At 41.7% G+C, this 13,451-nt stretch overlaps 1 protein-coding gene and 1 long non-coding RNA gene across 9 annotated transcripts in view; one reads left to right on the forward strand and one right to left on the reverse strand.

Annotated features, from left to right (window-relative positions):
- LOC140615841 (uncharacterized) overlaps nt 1-9,625 on the reverse strand; it is a 176,785-nt gene extending 167,160 nt beyond the window's left edge. For all 6 annotated transcript variants that reach the window (XR_012016349.1, XR_012016347.1, XR_012016350.1 and 3 more), the window contains exon 1: nt 9,468-9,625. This is a non-coding gene — a long non-coding RNA (uncharacterized lncRNA). The remainder of the gene's footprint in view (nt 1-9,467) is intronic.
- Nucleotides 9,626-9,794: 169 nt separating this feature from the next.
- OTUD7A (OTU deubiquitinase 7A) overlaps nt 9,795-13,451 on the forward strand; it is a 392,748-nt gene continuing 389,091 nt past the window's right edge. For all 3 annotated transcript variants that reach the window (XM_072795875.1, XM_072795845.1, XM_072795885.1), the window contains exon 1: nt 9,795-9,995. The gene's annotated coding sequence lies outside the window, so the exon portion shown is untranslated. The remainder of the gene's footprint in view (nt 9,996-13,451) is intronic.

The following is a 13,451-nucleotide window of genomic DNA, read 5'->3' on the forward strand; positions in this document are numbered from 1 at the left end:
GTATAGACCAGCATAATATTTGCACTGTATGTATATTATAACACAACAAAAAGCTATAAAAATTAAACAAATGAATTATAACAAAAAATGAGTCCCCAGATGGTTTAATAGCACATTATGCTAAATATGTAATAAGTAATAATTTCCATTTTGTTCAGACTGTTCCAGATAAATAGAGACTACACTTCCAGAAGTAGACATGAATTGTTATAGAAATAGTCTCATTCCAGGTACTTGTTGGAGTGCAAATTTTACAGTCTTGGAAATTAGGCTAGATTATGTTAGTTTGCCAGTTTGAGGCAATCCCACAGATAGCAGAAAAATATGTAATCCATTCTCACTTGATTTTTCTCCCTCTCATCTCTCACCAGTGCTCCTTGTTGGCCAGACCCAACCAGAAGCTGGAGAGTAAGGAAGCCCTTTAATACAGATGGGCCCCCTAGGGCACAAGGCAGCATATAGAAATACAGAAAAGGTGAACAAAGATGCCCTGCAATGTAGAAACATACAGTTGCATTTAACCCCTTGAGATTTTTAGCCTCCTTTGTATGCCATACAACCTAATCCTATATGCCTATCCTGATATCCTCCAACAATTTTATGGATTTAATATAACTTTGATTTGATAAGGGAGAACCTGAGAAAGAAATTTTATAGGTTAATCTCATTCATGCTCATAGATGTCATTATCTTAAATAAAACATTAGTAAAAGTGATCTACCAGTGTATGGGTTATCATTAGGAAAGGAGCCTCGGTGTCCAACAAAAGATGAATGGATAAAGAAGATGTGGTTTATGTATACAATGGAATATTACTCAGCTATTAGAAATGACAAATACCCACCATTTGCTTCAACGTGGATGGAACTGGAGGGTATTATGCTGAGTGAAGTAAGTCAGTCGGAGAAGGACAAACATTATATGTTCTCATTCATTTGGGGAATATAAATAATAGTGAAAGGGAATATAAGGGAAGGGAGAAGAAATGTGTGGGAAATATCAGAAAGGGAGACAGAACGTAAAGACTGCTAACTCTGGGAAACGAACTAGGGGTGGTAGAAGGGGAGGAGGGCGGGGGGTGGGAGTGAATGGGTGACGGGCACTGGGTGTTATTCTGTATGTTAGTAAATTGAACACCAATAAAAAATAAATTAAAAAAAAAAAAGGAAAACTATTACCTATTGAAGGAGAAAAACAATTTCAATGAAGACAGGAAAGGTATTTTTTAAAATGTCAACACCAGAAAGCAGACCAGTGGTTGCATGGGGAGAGAAGAGGGAAGAACAAGGAGGACATGAGGAAGAGACTACCAAGGACCACAAGGAAATTGGAAGTGATGGAAATATTAATCATCTTGGTCATGGTAATGGTTTCTTGACTATATGCATATGTGAAAACTTGTCAAATTGTACTCTTTAACTGTGTTCAGTTTATTTTAGGTCAGTCATACCTCTATAAGACTATTTTAAAAAGTCATGCATGATAGATACTCTTAGTACAAAAAGAAATAGAAGGAATTACCTAAAACTCTAGGCCACCTTTATCTTTCCTTTGTCTTTCCTTCAGCTCCTCATCTAGTTTCTAAAATTGCACTGGGGTATTAACTCTAGATAATTTGTTCCCACTCTTTTTGACACTGGTATTTGTGAGATTATTTTATTTCCGAAGTGGTTGCACATGCTGTTCCAGTGTTTCAGTGAATAAACTGAAAACAGTTTATTCTCTTATTTGTTCTGTTTTTACCAAGGAATTCATGGAGATTCCAAATCTATGCTTGCTGACTTCTTCCTAGTCTCCTCTGCTTACCTGGTAGTTTTTATTGTGTGTCCGGGGTCAAAGGGTCAAAGAAACATCTCTCAATGGTATCTATATATGACCTCTCTTGTTCTGAGAATGACTGTAGTGCAAGGTCACATCTCTGTCCTTCCCAATACATTGAGGACGGGAGAGGATATGTCTTGTTTTCTCATTCTCTGGGTATTTCACTTACATGAAATGATTTATTCCCATTCTTTCGGATTGGGGATTATTTTACAATTCTTTTGGCCCCTCTCTCCTGCCCCAACACTCAAGCAATACTGCACCATGGTGATGGTGGCAGTAGAGGCAATGAGGCCAGGCAGGCACCTAAAATGCTGATAGAGATGAGAGGAGATGTATTTTCAAGAGTATGTAGAATATCTCCATTACTTTTTTTTTTTTTCTTTCTCTATACTCCTGCAACTTGGCCCTGAATGGAGATGTAGTTGTGGGATATGTATGGCAGAGCAGAGGGGATTAAAGTCCTATTTTTCTATATAGATGACCAAGAAGGAAGGCCAGAGTGGAAGACCAGAAAGTTGGACAGAGTGAAGAAGGTTGTGCAGAAAAGGGAGAACAAGAGAGTAAACTCATAAAGTGATATATGAATTCCTGGATAGTTCCATATCTATCTGAATTTGTAGTTAAAAACCTTTGGGGAAAAACTCCATGCACACACAGTTTTACTGGTGACATTATGAAGTATTGAAAGAAGAAACAGCACAAATTCTACATAATGACCCCCAGAATATAGAAAATTTTATGAGATTACCATTACCCTGATCCCAAAGCTAAGTCCAAGATAATACAAGAGAACAATGAACATATATCCTCATGAAGGCAGATGCGGAGTTGTTCAACAAAGTACTGACAAATTGATTTCAGCAAAACATAAAGAAGAAAAAAAAACACTATGAAAAGCTGGATATATCCTGGGAATGCAGGGCTGGTTCAATATTCAAAAACAGACAACATAACCCATTGTATTAACAGATTAATGAAGAAAACCACATGAACCTAGAAATTGATGCAAAAGAAACATCTGACAAAATTCAATACACACAACACAAACATTTAGCAGACTAAAAGGGAACCCCCCAACCACTGACAAGGGCATCCATAAAAGCGTTCAGCTAACATCATACTTAATGTTGAAAGACTGATTTTTTTTGCTGCAAAAATAAAAAACAAGGCACGGATGTCTGCATTAACCACTTTTTATTCATTTTCCTACTGGAAGCTCTTGCCAGTGCAATTAGTGAGAAAAAAAAATAAATGGCATAGGACTGAAAAAGAAGAAAAAAGCTGTTTATATTAACAGAATATGATATTATCTATACATAAAATCTATGAAAAAGCCCCAGAAAGAAGAAGGTTGTAGGATGCAAGGTCAACACACAAAAATCCATCATATTTCTATAAATTAGCAATAAACAATGGAAATGGAAATTTTTGAAAATTCACAACACCTTTAACAAATTATTTTTGAAATGCTTACAAAGAAATTTACCAAACCATGTGAAGGATCTTTAGATTACCAAATACTGATTAAAGAAATCAAAGACGAAATAAATAGACTTATTATGTACACTGGGAAACATTCATTTAAGATATCAATTCTTCTCAGATTGATCTATATATTTAACTCAATTCCCATCAAAACCCTGTCATGTGTTTTTGTAAATACAGATAAGCTTGATTCTTAAAGTTATATTTAAAAGCAAAGGAACTGGTATAGCCAAATTTTTTTGAAAAAGAAGAACACAGAAGATTCACAGTATTAGATTTTTAAAAATTAATATAGAAGTATAAAAATCAAAGAAGGTGAAAGGATATATAAATCAATGCAACATAAAATACATAAGTTAATCCACACAATTGATTGTTGTGCAAAGGTGATTCAATGTAGAAAGGAAAGCCTTCAACAAATGTTGAAAAAATTAGGTATCTACATGACCAAAAAAAAAAAAAAATGTACCTGGACTTAATCCTCACACTTTTTTAAGAAACTAATAAAAAATAGGTGAAGGATGCCTGGATGGCTCATTGGTTGGGCATCTACCTTCAACTCAGGTCATAATCCCAGGGTTCTGGGATCGAGTACTGCATTGGGATCCCTGCATGGAGCCTGCTTCTCCTTCTGCCTGTGTCTCTCCCTCTCTCTCTCTCTCTCTCTCTCTCTCTCTGGGTCTCTCATGAATAAATAAATAAAATCTTTAAAAAAATAGATGATACGCATAAATGTAAAGTACGATTCTATAAAACTTTTTGGAGAAAACATAGAAGGTATTTGCGACATGGAATTAGGCAAAGAGTACTTAGATATGTCACCAAAAATCTGAACTATAAAATAAAATTAGAAATTTTAAATCAGATTTCATCAAAATTAAAAATGTTTGCTCTATGGAAAAAAACTCCTCTCAATACAATGAATAGATATACTACAGATTGGACGAAAATATTTGCAAATCATATATTTGATAAAGGACTGTACCCAGAATATGTAAAGAACTCCCAAAAACCTAACAGAAGAAAATAATGAGTTTAAGATTTTTTTAAAAGATTTTATTTACTTATTCATAAGAGACACACAGAGAGAGAGAGAGAGAGAGAGAGAGAGAGAGGCAAAGACATAGGCAGAGGGAGAAGCAGGCTCCATGCAAGGAACCCAACGTGGGACTTGATCCCAGGACTCCAGGATCACGCCCTGGGCCAAAGGCAGGCGCCAAACTGCTGAGCCACCCAGGGACCCCCGAGTTTAAGAGTTGAAGAGAAAATTCACCAAAAAGAATAGAAGGATGGCAAATAAGCCCATGAAAAGAGGCTCACTATCATTAACCATTAGGAAAATGCATTTTACAAACCTAATGGTAGGGAGACATCCGATTTGGGCTCTAGTGTGTAAAGAGCTTGCAGATCATTGTCTCTACAATAAGAATTGGACAAATAGAAAAGCTATGACTTTTCTTGGACCCATCAGAAAATTAGTGTTGCAGGACAAACTACCACCCGAAAATCTGAAAAGACTGGTCAATCTAGAAAGTCACACTGAGATTTGCGCACCTGGAGCAGCTATGGAGACCACACACTGGTGGAACACCTAATGGTAATTTTGACAAATTACAAGAGGCTGAGTGAGTGTGGACTAGTTTGAAAGTAAGAAACTTCTAAGGGCCCAATCTTAGGAGGACTCCCATACTTTCGTGGACATTACCTCTAGAAACCTTGCCAGGTTCTCACAATGAAGGTCCAAGGGAGAGTCCTTTTTGGCATTAGCAGGGAAAGGAAGACTAATCCTTGTGAAAAATATACCAGAGCCTTTTCCATAAAAAAGGCCAACTTTATTGGAGCCCTGTTCCATTACCATAAAAAAGGTAGTCCTCTCAACCCACCTGCTGTAGCCTCCCTGTCTCATCTAAGGCATGATGGAAGGGAAATCCGTATAAGAAAAAACACTTGTCCAGGTCATTGGCCAGAGAAACATGTATGGTAAAGGACTCAATATAATTGGAAGATTATGAAACACTCCCCCTCACCCATACCTTACCACTATACTGACAGGGTTCCAGGATACTAACAGTGAATTACAGATAAAAAAAGCTGCACAACACAGATTATCTTTCTGAGGTGGAGTCCTCAGGTAGGCCCAAGGTTAAGAGAGAAGACAAAAACAAGGATAATAGAAGAATTTGAAGCCTCTGGTATCTACAACAGCCATAAAACAAATCCTCAACCCTACCCACATTAATATCAATCCTTATTATAGAGTCAAGGATATACCTCAATTCTCATTTCTCAATACAATATGTCTGGATTTCAATAAAAATTTACAAAGCATGATAAAAGATAAGAAAAACACAGATATATATATATATATATATATATATATATATATATATATATACACACACCACACACACACCCCATATCTTCTTTATCCATCCATTAGTCGATGGACATTTGAGCTGGGCTGTTTCCATAATTTGGCTCTTGTTGATAATGCTGCTCTAAACATCAGGATGCATGTAACTCCTTTAAATTAGTATTTTTGTGTCCTTTGGGTAATATCTAGGAGTGCAATTGCTGATCATAGGTTAGTTCTATTTTTAACTTTTTGAGGAATCTCCATACTGTTTCTCAGAGTGGCTAAACCACTTTGCATTCCCACCAACGGTTATAAGAAGATTCCCCTTTCTCTGCATCCTGGACAACACCTCTTGTTTCCTGTGTTGTTAATTTTAGCCATTCTGACAGGTCTGAGGTGATATCTCGTTGTGGTTTTGATTTGTATTTCCCTGATGATGAGTGATGTTGAGCATCTTTTACGTATGTCTGTTGGCCATCTGTACGTCAAACATCAAACAAATAATCCATCACATCAATAAGCTAAATAAGAAATATCATGTGATCATATCAAGAGATGCAGAAAAAGCATCTGACAAAATTCAACATCCATTCATTTAAAAAGAAGAAAGCTTTCTGTAACCCAGAAATAGAGAAAAACATCCTCAATTTGTTAAAGAATATGCACAAAAAAACTATAGCTAATATCATACTTAATGATGAGAAACTGGATGCTTCCCCCTAAAATCAGGAACAAGGCAAGGATGTTCTCTTTTATCAGTCCTATTCCACGTTATACTGGAAGTCTTGGCTAGTTTAAGAGGACAAGAAAAAACAATAACATCTATACAGATCAAAAAGGAAGAAATAAAACTGTTTCTATTAATAGATGACAGTGCTTGCTTCAGCAGCACCTAACTATTAGTAGATGACAATAGCCTATGTAGTAAATCGCAAAGAATCCTCAAAAATATTCCTAGGGCAAGTATAGCATGGTTACAAGATACAAGGTTAATATACAAGGTCAACTGCTTTCCTATAGTCTAGCAATGAACAACCGAAATTAGAAATTAAGAAACAATTTCAGGGATCCCTGGGTGGCGCAGCGGTTTGGCGCCTGCCTTTGGCCCAGGGCGCGATCCTGGAGACCCGGGATCGAATCCCACGTCGGGCTCCCGGTGCATGGAGCCTGCTTCTCCCTCTGCCTGTGTCTCTGCCTCTCTCTCTCTCACTGTGTGCCTATCATAAATAAATAAATAAAAAAAAAAAAAAAAAAAAAAAAAAAAAAGAAACAATTTCATATACAATAACTCCAAAAAATAAAATGCTTACATGTAACTCAAAATATGTATAGAACTTTTATACAGAAAACCATAAAACATTGCTGGAAATGCAGTTGAATTGCAAAATTCAAAGAAGATCTAAATAAATGGATAGATACTTTATATCAATCTTGTTAAGACATAAATTCTTCAAACTTGATCCACAGATCAACGGAATCCCAATTAAAATATGAACAAGCTATTTTCAGATATCTACAAATTGATCCTAAAGTTTATATGAAAAAGCAAGAGCTAGAATAGCCAATATAGTACAGAAGAACAAAATCAGAAGAATGACACTACCCAACTTCAAGACTTACTATAAAATTACAGTAATCAAGACACTCTGATATTATTGGTTAAAGAGTAGACATATGTATCAATGCAACAGAACATACCAACATAAACACAATTAGCTGATCTTTGATAACAAAGCAAAGGTAATTCAGTGGGGGAAAGAATAGTTTTCTCAAGAAATGATGCTGAAGCAACTGAACATCTACATGCAAAAAAAAAAAAAAAAAAAAAAAGTCTTGACATAGACCCTATACCCTCACAAAAATTAAGTAAAAATAGAGCATACACCTAAATGTGAAATATAATACTATAAAATTTGAAGAAGAAAACAGGCTTAAATCTATGTGACTTTGGATTTGGTGATATTTTTAGATATAATACCAAAAGTATGATTCTTGAAAGAAAAAAAGTTAGACTTTTATTAAAATTAAAAACTTCTACTCTGCAAAAGACACTATGAAGAGAATGAAAAACAAGCCTCACACTGGCAGAAAATATTTACAAAACACATATCTTATAAGGTACTTCTATCCAAAATGCACAAAGAACTCTTAAACTCTCAGCATAATACCCTCTAGTTCGATCCACGTCGAAGCAAATGGTGGGTATTTGTCATCGGAGAAGGACAAACATTATATGGTCTCATTCATTTGGGGAATATAAAAAGTAGTGAAAGGGAATAAAGGGGAAAGGAGAAAAAATGAGTGGGAAACATCAGAGAGGGAGACAGATCATGAGAGACTCCTTACTCTGGGAAACGAACAAGCGGTGGTGGAAAGGGAGGTGGGCGGGGGGTGGGAGTGACTGGGTGACAGGCACTGAGGGGGGCACTTGCTGGGATGAGCACTGGGTGTTATGCTCTATGTTGGCAAATTGAACTCCAATAAAAAAATTTTGAAAAGAACTCTTAAAACTCAATAATAAGAAAATTAAAAACCCCAAATTAAAATAGGCGAAGATGTAAACAGATTCCTCATCAAAGAAGATATATAGCTAGGAAATACACATACGAAAAGATGCTCAATATAACTTTTAGTAGGGAATTGAAAATTAGAACGACAATGACATGTGTCTCCACAACTATGAAAATGCCCTATATGCATATATGTGCATGTGTGTGTGTTTGCTGTATAAATTATACATGTATATATATAAAATATCCAGTGCTGGCAAGGATACAGGAAAGTGAGACTCATAATTGCTAGTGGTTATGAAAATGGTGTACACACTCTGGAAAGCTGTAGGACTCCTATAATGTTAAATGAGGTTTCTGTTGGCACTCCAAGGTATTTACCCAACTAATTTGAAAACTTTTGTCCACACACAACTCGGCATGCAAGTGCCTAAAGAGTATCTATTCACAATCGCCAAAAACTGGAAATCACTTAAATATTCTTCAGTGGTTGAAGAAACAAAATGTGGCACCAATAATGGGATAGCATCCAACAATAAAAAAGAACTATTGATACACACAACATGGGTGAATCTCAAAAGCATAATGGTGAATGAATAAAGTCAGACTCAAAATGTTGCATATGGCATAATTCCGCGAACATAAAATTCTCAAAAAAGGCAAAACCGCAGGGATGTAGGCAAAAGTATGTCAATGGTTGTGTATTATGGTTCAGGGAGGGTGTGGCTATCAAAGGGCAAGAGATAATTCTTTGGTTGATGTATCCTAACTGTGCTGGTGGCCACAGGAATCCAAACAAGTGTTTTACACCCCTCCTTCCCCTCAAAGTCAATTTTACTGTGTATCAATTCAAAAAGTCAAATAAATTACTAAACTACTATTAAACATATATGTAATGTGCAAAACTAAGCAAAAAGTCCTAAAGTAAGTGAAATAACAGTTGTCAAGAAACGCATGAGGATGGTATTAACTAACCTGTAACATAACACATTATTTGGAATGGGGGGGGGGGGGGGGCGTGGTTACACCGAAGGGTGATGTGAGAGTGAACGGAAAGCAGAGGACAGGCCTGGGTATCGGCGACAAGAACCCCTAGAAGCGGTGGCATGAGGTATCAAGACGAAGGCAAGAAACGGGGAAAGGTAAGAACACCAGTTTCGGATCAGAAGGCGCAACTTCGCAGGAAGGTGATGCATGGGCCCCCAAACGCTTGGAAAGGGAGCGGAGACAGGGCGGGTAGGGAAAGTTGGGGAAGAGTGAGCGGCGGTAAGAAATGAGAAAGGTGGACTCACAAGGGCGAGGGTGAGAAGGCAAAGGCAGGCGATTTAAGCGGCTTCCCCTGCAGTCCCCGCGGCAGGTGCCAGGAGGCCCCCGGCGGCGTGAGCTTTCCCGCGCCCGGGGAGAGCGCGCTTCTCGCGGAGGCCCCTCCCGCCGCACCGGCCCGGGCAGCGAGGACGCGCGCCCCGGGGACGCCGGCGCGGGGGCGCGCTCGTCCACGAGGGGCGGGGCGGGGGCGGGGCGGGGGCGGGGCGGGGGCGGGGCGCGGCGGGGGCCGGTGACGTCAGGGCAGGGCGCGCGCCGGGCGTCTGCGGGCGGGGCCGGGAGGGGTGCGAGGGGCGGAGCGGAGCGCGGGAGGAGGCGGGGGAGGAGAGGCCCCGAGACCGCGAGCGGCAGCTGGGGAGGGGGCCGCGGAGCCGGAGCGCGAGCCGAACAGCTGATCTGATTTTCCTTTAAAGCGAGAGAAAATGGAAGTCGGGTAGCGGCGACTGCGGCGCTGAGGCTGGCGGAGCGGAGCGGCGCGGCGCGGCGCGGCGCGGCAGGTGAGGGAGGCGGCGCTGGCCGCGGTGCTGCCGGCGGCAGTGGCGGGGCCGGGGCCGCGGGCCAGGCAGGTGGCTGGCGGAGCGCGGGCGCCGGGTCCCTCCGTGCTCCGCGGAGAGGCAGGGGGGCGCAGAGGCCGGGCGACCCCGGGGCCCCGGCGCCGAGGCACAGGGGCTGCGGGGGTCGCGGGCCCCGCGCAGGGTTCGCGGCGCGCTGCATTGCGGGCGCCGCTGTGGACCCCGCCGGCTCCGGCCCAGCGCGCGTCTCCCGGGCAGGGCGCGGCGCCCCGGCTGGGTCTGGGCCATCGTCTCCTCCGGGCCCTTGAGCTGCCTGCACTGGAACGTGATGACGGGCGTGGGGGCGCGCCTGGGGTCCCGCGGCGCTGGCAGGCTCCGGGGCGCGCCGGGGCCCAGGAACAGCGCGTGAGGCCGCCAGCCGGGCGCTCAGGCAGTGCTGCGTGGGCCACTGGAGCCCCGCGTACCACTCGCTCGCTTGCTCCGTTTTGGGTCTGGCTGGACCGCAGGGGAACCTTTACTGCAATTTGACTGTGAACCCGGAGGCCTTCCCTAGTAGCTTCTCACTGGATGGGAAAAATTGCATCTGTTGTGCTTTAAGTGCTCCTTTAAATTTGAGAGATGTCAGTGATGTCATCATTAACAAAAACTTTCCTTCATTGGACACAACCGCTCAAGTGTACCCTCCTCCCGGTGCAGCTATTGCAGCCCTTTGAGAATCTTTGTAATAAAATGGATTTGCCTCTGGTTTCTAAACTCAACGGCATTACACAAATGAAACGGTTTTTATATTCATGTATTGGCTTGGGAATCAATAGATTTGAGAGTAGCTGAAAGGAAACTTGTTAGATCCCAGCGGATCTGGGAATTGCTTCAGCCACATCACAAGGATCCAGGGGAAAGGGTCATGCATGACACTTACATGCTTATTGCCTTGCCTTGTCTTTAGAGATCAAAGTGAGCTGCGAGATTAAAAAAAAATTAAGATATTATATGTGAGGTGGCACATTGATGTGTCCAGGAAAAGGTGGACAGTGTGGCCTAAATTCTTACAGGCCTTGATTGCTTTAGGAAAATCTGTAAGTCTCCTTCCTTCAGCATCCCCACTCCCCTCCAGGATGGGTCTGGGAGCAGCCCGCCCTAGGGAGAGGAGTGGCAGCTTCTGTAGGGTCCTCCCTGCCTTTCCTTTTCTTACTATAGCAGCTGTGTGTCCCACCATCCTCAAGGCCAATTCAGCACCCTGAGGCTGGACATCTACCTGCACAGCACACCAAGTTCTGCGGGAACTTCCCCCCTCCATGGAAGCAACAAGCCATCATTATTGTGTGTGTGTGTTCCGTTAGTATTGATTATTATGGGAACAAAAGTAAGCAAGTTCCCAAGACAGTCTGCAAATCTGCTTAAGCCTATCATATCGAAAGAATCAACGGAATAAAAGTATTGACATTTTTATATTTAATAATTAATGACTACCCCTAATTGCTTAAAATAAGCATGCCTTAAATTATTAGTGTGATCATATTTGGTCTGTAAAGAAGTTAATACCATATGCCATGTAAAAGTTTAAGTCTGGTCAGGAATGTGGAGCTTTGAAACCCTGGACTGGAGTCAAGCAATGGTTTACATTAAGGTGATGTTCAGGGTGACAATGGATGGAACCTATTGCTTCGTGGAATCTTGCTGGGTGTGGGTCTCAACCTCGATGTGGTACAGCAGGTGTCCCCATAGGAAGTAACTGCTAGGGCCCTCGGCCCTGGTGGAGGATATTGGTGGAGTTGTCAAGAAGCTGGATTATCTGTCCTCACCTTGCAGAAAAGGGGAAGCACACCTCCCCCTGAAGCAGGCTGTGTGTACACAGCCTCACACTTCCTGCAGTTGCCAAATGTCTTCACAACGGAGAGACTGGATGAGACAGGAAGCATGTAGCAGAATTTTCTGTGACTTTTTGGTGACTTTGGTCTCACTGCGTGTGGTTGCTTTAGAACCTGAGCTCTTAAGTCATGGCAGAGATTTTTCTGTAATTGAAGTATTCCCAGTACTATGTGAAATAGTATGAAAATTGTTTTTTCAGGCTCCAGGCTATGACCTTTTCAGAAATTGAGACTATAAAAACCACTCTGGCCACATTTCCTTTTTTTTTTTTTTTTAACCCGTAGACCTGTGAAAATATTCGTCATAGTGTTTTTTATTTAACTCACTGCAGTACTTGTAAAAATAGAAATGTGTTTCCCCTAAATCTTTAGGTATTCATCACTTATTTCTTTTAAAACCTTTCAAAAACAAGCACTTTAAAGCCTCTTTATCCAGTTTGTGTGTTTAGAGTATCATGTCTTCCTTTTCTAAGAAGCCAAAATTGCCTTGCTTTTTCTTTTTGTTCCATTTGGATCCTAAGGTCATTTACTTATGTCTTAGGTCTGGAGACTAAAGGCTGAGTCAGCTCCCGCACGGCCAGCAGGGGGCATGCTAACTGCGAGTTGGAAGTCCACTCTCTACCTGAGCCACCTTGGGAGAGCATCTGGGATAACCGAGTTGGGGGGGAGGGGGCGGGGTTGTGCACCGCACCTCCAAGTGCCTGTCACTCAGACGATGGAAACTGAAGGAAGGACGGGCAAATTACTTGAATAGCCAGAGGTTGTGGCTTCCAGAACTCAGGCCTCCCTCAAAGGGGCATTGAGACTGCTCTAACTTGAAGGGCCCCCAGTCTTTGGAAGGTTGGCTGTTGATTCTAGTCTGAAGATGTGGTGCCTTCTCCAACTGCAGAAGGGAGAGTGTTGGCTTGAGGATGAGCTGCTGGCCTGCATCCTGGTCCTGGTGAGGACATGACTGCCAGCCAGGACAACCAATGGAAATGCCGCCAACCCTCTGTTTTCCCACAGTTTCCTTCCTCTTTGGTTTGACTCCTATTGACTTAAGCCCTGGGACTCTGTGTCTGTGGCACCTCCCAGAGGGTTTATTTGCCTGCCTTACCAGGGTTATTGGCCTTGGGGTTTCTCTCATGGAATAAAGCAAATGTATATTCACAGTACATTTCTTTTCTCATAGAAAATGAAAACAGAAGAGAGGCAACTGTGTTTTTCGCTAAAATGGGCTTAATCTGGCTCTGAGTGTGGGCAGGTTGTTCATCAGCAAGTTCCCTATGAGGCTTCTCCTTGCAGGAACTGAGCTCCAGCGTGGAGGGATGGGTGAGCTCTTGCTCGGCTGGGATGGGTGTTCTCCAAGGCTTCGATGATCACTGCAGTGTCTAGAGTGCTACTGAGCACCAGATACTCTGTTCTTCCCCCAGGTCCCTCATGGCACCCACATGCAAAAGGGAAACCTAGCACTACTTAGGAATAGATTTTCCACTAGAGAACAATCCAAATGTTGTGACTGGATATTTCTTGATACTTCTTGTTCCATCAAAAATGCATGTAAAACCAAATTATTGATTTCAATTTTTTTTTA

Source organism: Canis lupus, chromosome 2 (genome assembly GCF_048164855.1).
Source record: "Canis lupus baileyi chromosome 2, mCanLup2.hap1, whole genome shotgun sequence".
NCBI classification, from domain to species: Eukaryota; Metazoa; Chordata; class Mammalia; order Carnivora; family Canidae; genus Canis; species Canis lupus.